The following is a 13408-nucleotide window of genomic DNA, read 5'->3' on the forward strand; positions in this document are numbered from 1 at the left end:
GGCTAAACATTAGGAAAAATCTTTTAACCTTGAGAATGATAGGCCTTGAAATAGATAATAGACCATCAAAAGAGGTAGTGAAGGCAACATCTTGGGTGGACAAGAATAGATAGGATGAGCGGCTAGTGGGAATAATTTAGGGAAATAGCCTTCATGATGCAGGTGACTGGCAAGATGATTCAGACTTTTGCTGATGATTTTTGGGTGACTGTACCTCAAAAAGAATATATAACATTAAAGGGATTTTAGAGAAGGGCAACAAAAATGATTTGGGGCATATCAGGAGAATGAAAAGATTGGGATTGTTTCATCTATGAAGGAGAGGACTAGGAGGAGACATGATAAAGGGGCACCTGATTAAATCAAAAGGTGGCAACTTCAAACATGACAAAAGGAAATACTTTTCCCGCAATGAATAAGTAGACTGTGGAATTTGTTCTCATAGGATGTTGCTGAAGCCAAGAATTTAGCAAGATTTAAAAAGTGATTAGACATTTATATGGCTTAACAACAATATCCAAAGTTATAATATCTAACACTTGTGATGGGGCAAGGCCAGATGGCTACAGTAGAACAGTGAGGAACAGGTATGTTAGCCCCAGGCTAAACAAATCCCTGGTTCCATAGTAACTAAATGGCAGTTGCTCCAGGTTAATCAAGACATCTGGGGCCAATTAAGATCCTTCTAAAAGGCAGTGGAGATAGCTACATTGATTGGGACACCTGAAGCCAATCAAGGGCTGGCTGGAACTAGTTAAAAGCCTCCCAGGTAAGGGGGGGAGAGGGAGAGAGCTGGGTGCAAGGAGCTGAGACGGGGAGGCTGGGCTGGGCTGGGCTGGAGGACTGAGGAGTACAAGCATTATCAGACACCAGGAGGAAGGTCCTGTGGTGAGGCTAAAGAGGGGGTTTGGAGGAGGCCATGGGGAAGTAGCCCAGGGAGTTGAAACTGTCATGTAGCTGTTACAGGAGGCACTTATAGACAGCTGCAATCCACAGGGCCTTGGGCTGGAACCCAGAGTAGAGGTTTGGTCCAGAGCTTGATGTGTTCCCTGTACCTAAGGGCTCACAATTTAAGGGGCTGATCATGTGAGGTACTGAGTACCCTTCGCTCCCATTGGGAGTCAGTGGGAAATGAAGGTGCCCGGCATCTCACAGGACAAGGCCTTGTGTCAGTCTAGGTCAGTGGATCTCAAACTTTTGTACTGGTGACCCCTTTCACATAGCAAGCCTCTGAGTGTGTCCCCCTGCTTATAAATTAAAAACACTTGTTTATATATTTAACACTATTATAAATTCTGGAGGCAAAGCGGGGCTTGGGGTGAAGGCTGACAGTTCATGACCCCCTCTCTCCCATGTAATAACTTCATGGCCTCCTAAGGGGTCCTGACCCCCTGTTTGAGAACCCATGATCTAGGTTAAGAAAAGATGAGGCTTGGGATGCTAGCTCAAGAGAAAGCAGCTGCAAGCATTATGAACAGTGGGAGGTGAGGAGGTATTGCTAGAGGATGTATAATGTAAGAAGGGATTTAGTTAGAAGGGTGCTTGGCAGGTGAGATTGGAGACTCCTCAAGGTGTGTCTTCCAGAGATTTGCAAGTGACTGAGTCAACACTAGAAACTTTTGCTAGTACAGGAATATCAGTTTGGGGTGTGATATATATATATTAATGTCAGTTATATACTGGCAAAAACCTGCATGTAGATGCAGTTATGCTGGCCAAAAAAAAAAGTGCTTTTGCTGGTGTTTCTTAGTTATTTTGTTTAGGGAACTGGTATAAGCTGTACTGGCAAAAGCACTTTCTCAATGGTATAAGTTGACTACACTCAGGAGGTTTACCAGTAAACCTTTTTACATTAACAGGCTAAATTCTACCGTCAGTGACATGTTTGCCTTTAATTAGGCCCTCAATATGCTTGTGCAGACACATTGTTTTCAGTGGGACTGCATAGGTATAATGGCTTGAAACTTAGTAAACCATTCTGCTGGTTGATTCTGTGCTAGAGTGACCGGACAGCACATGTGAAAAATCGGGACAGGGGTTGGAGATAATAGAAGCTTATACAAGAAAAAGACCCAAAAATTGGGACTGTCCCTATAAAATCGGGACATCTGGTCACCCTATTCTGTGCAAAATGCAATAAAAGTTCTTACACTCTTAACTGTGGTGTCTCTGAAGAACTAAGAGAATTTTTAAATGATTTTGGCACCTTATTTAGCAGATATGCCTTTGAATACATTTAGGGACCTGATCTGTTGAGGTGCTGTTTTCATAATGGTCACTTTTTGGAGTACAAGGCACTTGAAAATTCTCTGGTTCTGCAGAGTGAATTTGATTGGTTAATAATGAGATTGGGTAGAATTTTAAGTTTCCATAACTGATATATTTAATATATGATGAAGTTGCCTACAATAGGGGACTGGACTCAATGATCCAGGATGTCCCTTCCAGTCTACCCCACGGAGCTCTACCATTGCACTTTAATCCTTACTGGTAATACCGCCCTTACTCCACTCTTAGTCTTTGCTGAGGAAAGTAAGCTTGCCTTTAAACATATTTTGAAGTTAGTAGGACTAATCAGACCTAGAAAAAGACTCTGACTAGGTTTTCAGATGTGCGCTGTGTGTGTGTGTGTGTGTGTGTATATAATGTCACATTTCTTGCTTCACTTCTGGAGATAAATAACTGCAACATAACACGTGCACCTCAGTAAGACTGCTCATGTGCTTAAAGTTAGGCACATAATTGAGCATCTTGACAAATTGGGACCTTAACCTGCAGTAAACCTATTTCTCACTCTCAAATGTTAGTTTGTAGTTTTTCATTTACAAGGTTTTCAAGCCATGCATTTATAGAACAGTGACTCTTTTTTTTTTTTTTTTTTTTTGGTCTAAAATGGTGATCTACTTTGTATTTTATCTAAGAAAGATAATACAATCACAGAACTCTGGAAGTTTCTCTGATAAGAAAACCGTAGGAAATAGAAATGAATGGGGACTAAAACTCATAAGATGAAATTACTCATATATTTTTTCTTTTTAAATGACTCATAGGACAAGTATGCAGGGAATCCCTGGATTTTCCGAATCCCTTGTTTGAGTGCATAACTAACACAGCTCACTGTTTGATAAGCATGGACACAAAAGAAGCCTAGGTAGACAACCATTGTCCTCCTATGGAAATAATACACTACACTGTGCAAATAGTAATGACGTTCCCTGTCTTCCAACAGCCAAGAATGTGGGTGTGGGGTAGACTGTAAATTCCAGCATGGCTCCCCTGTGTAATAAAATTTGTGCAATGCCAAGGGCCAATGGATCCAAGAATACATTAAAACACCGCTTGACGAAGACTCTCAGGAGACTTATAGGATTGATATGTTGTTGCCATGTTTTCTTTACTTCTGGGGATAAATAACATGCATCTATTTGTCATTTTGTTTGTTGTTCACTCTTCTTAATGAGTTTCTGTTACAGGTGAGACTTTAATGTTACGGCTGAAAGAATTGGGTTTGTTTAGTCTGAAAAAAGAAGACTGAGAGGGGACATGATAGCAGTTTTCAGGTATCTAAAAGATTGTCATCAGGAGGAGGGAGAAAACTTGTTCATCTTAGCCTCTAAGGATAGAACAAGATGTAATGGCCTTAAACTGCAGCAAGGGAGGTTTAGGTTGGACATTAGAAAAAAGTTCCTAACTGTCAGGGTGGTTAAACACTGGAATAGGGAGTTTGCGGAATCTCCATCTCTGGAGATATTTAAGAGTAGGTTAGATAAATGGCTATCAGGGATGGTCTAGACAGTGTTTGATCCTGACATAAGGGCAGGGGACTGGACTCAATGACCTCTTGAGGTCCCTTCCAGCCCTAAAATCTATGAAAAATGCAGGTTATTTTTGTCCCTCTCAACCTGTATTATTCTTAACTAAGTTATAGCTCCACAGTCTGTCACTAGGTAGCATGTGACTTAGTTGTAGAGAAGTGGTAGCTCTGGAAACTACATCTGTTAGAATGAGTCTGGGAGAGAAATCAGTGGTGGTCAAAGTCCAATAACATCTTATAAGAATTAATTATTAATGTGTTTTGTTAATCCACTCAGTCAGGCTCCACACATAGCAAAGCAGTTAAAAGCTGAGATTTGTTTACTTGTTTAGCTTGCATGTGTAAATCCCAGGCATGTTGAGGAAAATACATATCCCCTGTTCACAATGCATATAGACTCATAGGACTGGAAGGGACCTAGAGAGGTCATCTTGTCCAGTACCCTGCACTCAGGGCAGGACTATGTATTATCTAGACCATCCCTGACAGGTATTTGTCTGCATAGCTATTCAGCAGGAACTGTTGTCTTTGTTGTTTGTCTGTACAGTACCGAGCTCAGTGGGCCCTGGACCCTGACTGGAGTCACTGGATGCAATTGCAACACAAATACTAAATAACTTATTCAATTAGTGGATTCTCAATGTTGATAATAATGAAAGAAAGAAATGTGGGTATTTGTAAAGCACCCATCACTGTAGTATGTAGGCACTTGTATCAACCTTTTCAAACTTGGTTGCCTCAATTTAAGCACCTAAATCCACAAATAGGGACCGAAATAAGCAGCTACATTTTCAGAGGTGCTGAGCACCTAAACAGCTGCCACTGACTGAAGTGACTATTGTTGGTTCAGAGAACCTCTGAAAATCAAACCAACTATTTAGGCACTAAAGCAGACCCTTAGGCTTCTATGAAAAGGGGTCTAAATATGGGCATTGATTTGAAATTGGTTTGTTTTTTTTATGTATTGCTGTGGGCTGCCAGAGATATCTAAACATGGGTTCTTCCTCTTTGAGTCAACTTTCCCATAGTCCCAGTGACTTGGCCTAAATGAGCTGGCAGTTTTGTTCTGGTGCTGTGCCTCAATGAATCCAATATAGATGTCCGGTGACTGTCAAATGCAGATCGTCTCATGTGATTACTTTATATAGGTCCACAGAAACATACACTAGAAAAGTCTCACTATGCTGTATCTTATAAAATGGACCACAATAGAACCAATGTGCATTAATGAGTGATAGGCCTATAACAATAAGATAAATTCTGAGGATTAGAAAGTAGGAAAAGAAACAGTTAATTAAAACAAACATTGCATCTCACAAATTCACAGGTGTAGTGTAATTTTGTTACATTATAATACACTACTGTCAGCTCTGATGCAGATATAGGAAAAGCACTGACACTTTACGGTAGCGTATGAGACTTTACTGTAGTCATCTGCTATTAAACTTCTAAGAACTAGAGCAAAACTATTGAGTGGCAGTTGGATTTTTGTTTGTGTTGATTAGTTATGGCCTGGGTTGGGCTAAACATTTTTTGGGAGGTGGGCAGGGAATGATCCAAGTGTAACAGATACCTGTCACTTTTATTGCACAGAGTCAACCCCAGGATTCTGGGAACAACAAGTAAGATGATTCTTTGTGATATACCCTAAACATAAAAGATTCATTCTACTTAAGAGATTTGAGTCTCCTTAAATTTTTCCCTCCTGCTAAAAGAGAGCCCTTTCAGCACTAGCAACTGGCTTGCATTTTCAAGACCTTTTTCACAAGAAAATAAAAGAGAGAGGAGAAACACAGAAAAGTCTAGAAATATAGTTGGTAAAATGGTGCTGGGAAATGTCTCAAATATTAATTTTACCTTTTGGGGGTGGGACATGCAAAATGTGAAATTTCTACCAGTCACAGCTAGGAACTTGCTTGATATAAAAAGCTTTTTTTCCCCCAAGTGACTCCAAATCAGGGGGCTTTGTGGGATCATCAGCTCTAGTGTTTTAGGGGGTTACCCAGGTAAGAATTAGTGAGGCTCTTCTGTAAGGAGTGGTTGGGTTCTGTATTGAGGGGTTCCCAGATTCCAAACTGAACTGTGCAGCCTGCATACCAGCTTCTTCAGGGCCCAGGGGTGTTTGGGTCTATGGTTTTGACTCAGTCATAGATATGAGATTCATCAAAAATGCCTGGATAAAGGTCAGATATCCACCAAGCATGAGGTTGTTTGGATTGGGGTTTAAGTCTAGCCCATCTCTGTTTGTATTTATTTTTAATACAGCATCTTTCATGCTCCCGGTGTATCCCAAAGAACTTCAGTGGCTGGTTTTAGAAAAAAAGAAAAAAACAGTGCAGGGATGTTGCGGGTGATTTTGTCAGTCATCAGTGATCATCTTATTAGTATTAGTAATAGCAGTAGAACACTTAGTGGGATATCAGTCTGCTAGCAGCTATTTTTTTCTCAGTAGGTTGCCTGCTTTTATTTCTGACATTTCCCTCCCCCTTACCTTGATCCTCCCTTGTTCATATTTTTCTAATCTCCCCAACCCAGCAGTATATCAAATGCAATAAGAGAGGGTTTTTATCCTCTTGTTCTCACTGCCTGAGGACCTGCATATTTATTTAACATGTACTTTTTAAGGCATGCAAACTGCTGACACCTTTCAAAGTCAGTGAGCATGTTTCTCTGGCGCTGCCATCCTGAAGTGAAATAGACATCTTGCTGCAGGGGACACCTGTGGCTCTGAGTGACAGGCCTCAGCATTGTGATTTAATCTGTCAAAAGTCTCTGGTGACTTGAAGGAATTTGGGACAAACACCATCAACATGGCTCCTCATTTGATATGGTGCAAGGAAAAATCTCATGGATTGCAAGATTCCCTTTCATCTACTTTGCATTACTGAGTCTAATGCACTCCTTGGAATCTTAACCTACAAGTCAGAAGGACTAACTAATTTAGTTAAGGAAAGTAGAGGACACCTTGGCTGAGCTACAAACAGATACAGCCATTATTACTTGAAAAATGTCCAGAAGGTCACTGACCATTCAGGCTTAGTGTAAGCATGAAAATAGCCTGGAGCAAACAAAAAGCTAATCCAAATGTCATTACGAAGTCAGTGCTCTGTCATTTAACAAACACAGTCATACAAAATAGTCATTCTATTTTTCAAAAAAGGAAGGGAAACAGCCATTATGATGTCTTTTCATACTCTATTGAGACAACTTGAGTGGAAATTCCATTTATACATTTTTCACTTGCTCGCTTTTGGCAACTAGGTTTTAGAACAGAGCTGTTAGCCTACATGCTTTTAGGGCTCTGGTAGCAATCAATAGAGAATATCTGAAGTGTTTTGTCCCGTCCCCTCCCTCCCTCCCCCCATCAAGAGCAACCACATACTCCATGTAAATGACCTTTATTTTATTGATAGAACAAGAAAAATCGATAGCAAAACCCCCATGAGAGAACACTTCAATGCCCCTCTGCCATGTTCATTGGCCAAACTGGACAATCTCTGCACAAAAGAATAGATGGACATAAATCAGACATCAAGAATTGTAATGTTCAAAAACCAGCAGGAGAGCACTTCAATCTTCCTGGACACTCAATAACAGTCTTAAGTCGCCATTCTTCAACAACAACAAAAACTTCAGAAACAGACTTCAATGAGAAACTGCAGAACTGGAATTAATTTGCAAACTTGACACCATGAATTAGGCCTGATAAAGACTGGGAGTGGCTGGTCACTACAAAAAATAATTTCCCCTCCATTGATATTCACCCCTTCTTGTCAACTGTTGAGAATGGGCCACATCCACCCTGATCGAATTGGCCTCATTAGCACTGACCCCCCAACTTGGTAAAGCAACTCCCATCTTTTCATGTGCTGTATATTTATACCTGTTTACTGTATCTTCCACTCCATGCATCTGATGAAGTGGATTATATTCCACAAAATTTATTTTCAAATAAATTTTAGTCTTTAAGGTGCCACAAGGACGACTTGTGTTTTCACTTCATGTATGTCTCTTTCTCGAGCAAGGCTGCATCTGAGCACACACGTCTACCTGTCACTGGAGTCAGGAGAGAGGCTTCTCCCCATTTAAAGCTGCAGAATATAGAAAAATATCTAATTTATTTCTTTGTCAAAATCCAAAAAGCCAGTAAGCCACTATCTTCTGTTTCTCCAAATCCCTCCTCAAAACTCATCTCTGCTGAAAGCCAGAAGATTGGTATCTGAGAACAGCTAGAGGGGTGGCAAGTCATGAATTTTGCTGCTGATAGGCTATGAATTGCCCGCAGAGCTAGCCCATATTAAAGCATCCTATTATTGGAACCCTTCTTCCCTCTCCCCACACTTACTTACCCTGTTACATCTTGTCTTTTAGATGGTAAGCTTCCTGGGGTAGGGGCTATCACTTACTATAGGTTTATACAATGCCTGTCACAATGGGACCTGACCAGGGAGAAGCCTCTAGAAACTACTAACAATAATAATTCTCAGTAACAAAAATAACCATTCATGCACATCAAAGATTTAATTTGAAATTAGTGGACTTTCTACTAGAGAAATAACGAAGGAACTGTATCTTACAATTTGAAACCTTTCCAGTGGAACTATGTGTGTCTGAGAGTTTGGGTTAACACGGAAGCTTCTGGGAAAATACTTGAATGCATATCAGTATGCTGGCATGAAAACCTAAGCAGCTTTTAAAGGAAAAATGAATGTCTCACTAGAAATAAAGCAGCAACATTTTTTTCCAGTAAAACTTTAAAAAGAAAATGAAATTTCTGGTAATGTTTTGGAAAAGTCAAGCAAGCCTTTGATATCTGCAGATTAGCAGGGCTCTGTGCATAGAAAACTGTAGAACTTCCCTGAATTAATCCCTGTTTGAACTAGAGCAGATCTCTTAGGAAAAAATCCAATCTCAATTTTAAAATTTGTCAGTGATCGACAATTCACCACAATCCTTGGAAAGTTGTACTACTGACTGATTACCCCCATGTTAAAAATTGTTTACCTCATTTCCAGTCTTTCTTCTCCAGACAGAATTTGAAAAAAAAAATAATCTGGCCTACTGTGTCAATTTTCTTTACAGAAGTGCCATTCATCAATACAATAGATTTGAGATGACCCTGTAAATAGTCAATAAATACCATCTAACCACTTCTTGGCAGCTTCCTGATCATTACTGTTGATGCTACCAAGTAGTTTAATAAATGCAAGCTATATGATTAACGGGTAGATATTGTAGGTCTGAAGCCACTATGGGGCAAATTTTGGGCAGCAGCTGCATGGGTGTGTTAGGGCAGTCAGAGAGTGTAAGGAGGAATCCCTGCCCACCCGATTTAGGGGTGAATTGTCTGTTTCTTACTCGTGCCTTTAGTACACCTCTCAGTCCCAGTCTCATTGCCCAACCAGAGCCACCTATAAGCCATCAGAGAGGAGCAGAGTGAGAACAGGGCTGTCTTCATAGATTCAGGAACACACTGCATCTTCTCCAAGACTGGTGGACTCATTCAGTCAGAATTACACTTGGGGGTCCAGTGATGCCCTCTGCTTTCCCTCCAGAGCACAGGACAGTCTTGCCTCCTGTGGTTAATTACCACTTCAATGGTCAGTGGCTTCTATAGTCTTGCCTAAATGGGGGAGATTGTCTGTCTGTCTGGCATACCAATCCAGAATAATGTCCCCACATGGACACTATTCCAGAATAAAAGTGGTTTTTGTTGGGTTTTTTTTCTTGAAAACTACTCTGCTTTGTGAGCGGTCTTTTGTTCTAGAATAACAATTCCAGAATAGTGTCCACATTTCCCAGTGTAGACAAGCCCATGCCTGTAGAGCTGTTACATAGAACCATAGAATATCAGGGTGGGAAGGGACCTCAGGGGTCATCTAGTCCAACCCCCTGCTCAAAGCAGGACCAATCCCCAACTAAATCATCCCAGCCAGGGCTTTGTCAAGCCTGACTTAAAACCTCTAAGAAGGAGATTCTACACCTGCCCTAGGTACCCATTTCCAGTGCTTCACCACCCTCCTAGTGAGAGTTTTTTCTTAATATCCACCTAACCTCCTCACTACAACTTGAAGACCATTACTCCTTGTTTCTGTCATCTGCTACCACTAGAGAACAGTCTAGATCCATCCTCTTTGGAACCCCCTTTCAGGTACTTGAAAGCAGCTATCAAATACCCCTCATTCTTCCTTCTGCAGACTAAACAATCCCAGTTCCCTCAGCCTCTCCTCATAAGTCATGTGCTCCAGATCCCTAATCACTTTTGTTGCCCTCTCGCTGGACTCTTTCCAATTTTTCCACATCCTTCTTGTAGTGTTGGACCAAAACTGCACACAGTACTCCATGAGGCTCACCAATGTCAAATGGAGGGGAATGATCACATCTCTTGATCTGCTGGCAATGCCCTACTTATACAGCCCAAATGCCGTTAGCCTCTGGCAACAAGGGCACACTGTTAACTCATATCCAGCTTCTCATCCCTGTAACCCTAGGTCTTTTTCTGCAGAACTGCTTCCTAGCCATTCGGTCCTAGTCTGTAGCAGTGCATGGGATCTTCCATCCTAAGTGCAGGACTCTGCACTTGTTCTTGTTGACCTCATCATGTTCTTTTGGCCCAATCTCTAATTTGTCTAGGTCCTCTGTATCCTACCCTACCCTCCAGCATATCTACCACTCCTCCCAGTTTAGTGTCATCTGCAAACTTGCTGAGAGTGGCAGTCCACACCATCCTCCAGATCATTAATGAAGATATTGAACAAACCGGCCCAGAATCGACCATTGAGGCACTCCGCTTGAAACCAGCTGCCAGTTAGACACTGAGCCATTGATCACTACCTGTTGAGCCCGCCGATCTACCCAGCTTTCTATCCACCTTATAGTCCATTCATCCAGCCCATACTTCTTTAACTTGCCTGGTCGGGTGTTCCTAATAAAATAATGCAAAGTTGTAATCATATTAAAAGGCATATTGTAATTATATTAAAAGATACCTTTTGTGGAGCATGCAAGGTATAGTACAGATTATCTGCATTTAATTAACTACTTTATTGTTGCTTAATTTACTTGCTATGCCCTTTAGTGCTGCCCTATTTCATGGCACAATGTTCCAGCAAATATTCCATTACCCAGTTTAGATAGTTTCATGCTTAAGTCACTGCACCCAAGGCTGCAGAATTTTGGCTCTGTTCCTGAATCAACCATAGACTTCCTGTGTGAGCTTGGGAAAGCCACAGTTCCAGTCAAACTTCTCACCTCATAGGAGTGTTAGGAGAATAAATGTAAGGTTTCTGTGTGGTGTTCAGACACTGGTGATGGCAGTCATGTAAGTGCATTGATGCACAGGATGTTGCTGCATTCAGCTATCACCCAGAGGCTATGTGTACACTGCAGCTAGGGGTGTGCTTCCCGGAGTGGGTAGACAGACACATGCTAGCTCTGCTGCACTCCTCCACCGGGTATGTGCTTGGGTGGCAAGCCCCAGCTACACTGGAATTTTTAGAGCACAAGCTGGTGCACAGCTAGTGCATGCCTGTTTAAGCATGCTGGGAAGTGTGCTTCCAGCTGCAATGTAGATGTACCCTGAGGCTGCAGCACAGAGCTGATATAAATGAGTTAAACCCAAGGCTCTAATTTTTCACCGTTGACACTGTAACTATATTCCAACCATAGCTGGAGTCCATGTTTGTAGTTGTTGACATCACTTTAGTAGCATTAATCTCTTCTCATTGCAGTGATTGTTATTTCCCTTGTATCTACAATTTGAAATGAAATATCCACCCTGGAATTGTTTGGTCCTGTTCCCCTTCTTCCCTGTCCCCTCTAACCTGTCCTATTTCTGTCTCTTCCCTATTCCTAGCTTCTTGTCCCTGCTCTCTAACAGAAGAGGCCTTCACTAGCCATTCATTGAAATACGTGTAAATAAAATTACCCTGCGTTCTTAAATTCACCCAGTCTCTTTGCTCAGCCAGTGCCAATTCTTCCTTCTGCAGCCTGTCTTCCCTATATCCCATTCTCCCTCATGTGGTTCCTAGTTCCAGTCTCCACCCCTGCCACTAGCTCCTCATCCAATTTTAGTGTCTTCCACCCCTGCTCTCCATCCCGGTCTCATTGCCCAATCAGTGCCAAATATAATAGTGTGTGTGTGTGTGTGTGTGTGTGTGTGTGTGTGTGTGTGTGTGTGTGTGTGTGTGTGTGTGTGTGTGTGTGTGTACACACGCGTTTATGGAATGGTGCAATAGGTTATGTTGCAGCGATAGAACACAAGCATACCACAAGTAAGTTATGGTTACAAGTTGAAAGTTGACTGATTGCCGTGAATCTTATTACGCATTGCATTCTTAATATGTTGCATTCAAAGAAAGTTTGTAACATTGATCTGTTTTAGACATGTATACATATTTTAAAGAAAAAGCAAATCTTAGCCCCTTTTCCTTTAGCTTTTCAGTGCCACTTCAAATCTAGGTATAAGCTGGAAATTTCATTGACTTCCTTCATTTTTAAGAATTGAAAGTGCTTTCCTAGTACTTAAGAAAGGTGAATGGATGAGTGAGGTGACTGAAGCTCAGTGTGGACAAGAGGAAGAGAAGTGAGGGAAGAATGGTCCAGTGGTTAGGGCATTAGCTTGAGATTTGGAGACCCAGGTTTAATTTCCTACTCTTCCTCCACAGATTTCCTGCATGGCCTTGGACAGGTAACTTACTCTTTGCCTTAGTGCCATTTCTAAAATGGGAACAACAGCATTTCCCTACCTCACAGGAGTGTTGAGGATAAAAACTCTTGATCATGAGCCACTAAGATACTACAGCAATAGGGTCCACATAAGCACTGAAGATAGTGCTTCAGGGGAGGTGCCTGGTTGGGGTTTCAGTTTCTGAATGTTGGTATTTTTAGAGAGTCAGCTTTTATATTTTATTTTGCCCTTTATTCTTATGATCACACTGCATAGCCCTTTTTGCAGGTTCCATTACATCAGATATAAAAAAGCCACCAAATGCTAGACTGTGATCTCTATGGAACAGGTCCTGTCTTTCTATGTTTGTCTTCACAGCACCCAGTACAAGGGGACTTGAGATCACAAGTCCTACTGCAGTAGAGATGATGATGATGATGATATCTATTGAACCACTTGTTAGGGTGACCAGATGTCCCGATTTTATAGGGACTGTCCTGATTTTTGAGTCTTTTTCTTAAATAGGCTCCTATTATCCCTCACCCCCGTCCCGATTTTTCACACTTGCTGTTTGGTCACCCTCCCATTCATACTGAAGTAGATCTTGCCCTAGGGCAGAGGTTGTAGAATGCCTCCTGTTCTCCTCACCCCCATGTAAGGATGGAAGCCTGATATGCCGCAGAGAATGTTAGGAACAGGGTATGGCTATTATACCAACCCATGCACTTTAGCCTCAAAAGGGAGTGTGTGATGAGTTGGATCACAAAACGCCCTAAGAGGTGCCACTTGATGTTCCCAGACTACTTCTACCCCTGCTTTCCCTGCCAGCTCAGGGGCTGGCAGGGAAAGCCCCTGTCTTGCTGAGTCAGACACTCCTGTCTGCTCCAACACAGACCCAGGGTCTGAATTACTTGCCCCAAAGCTGC

The sequence above is a fragment of the Chelonoidis abingdonii genome, chromosome 2 (genome assembly GCF_003597395.2).
Source record: "Chelonoidis abingdonii isolate Lonesome George chromosome 2, CheloAbing_2.0, whole genome shotgun sequence".
Lineage (NCBI taxonomy): Eukaryota > Metazoa > Chordata > Testudines > Testudinidae > Chelonoidis > Chelonoidis abingdonii.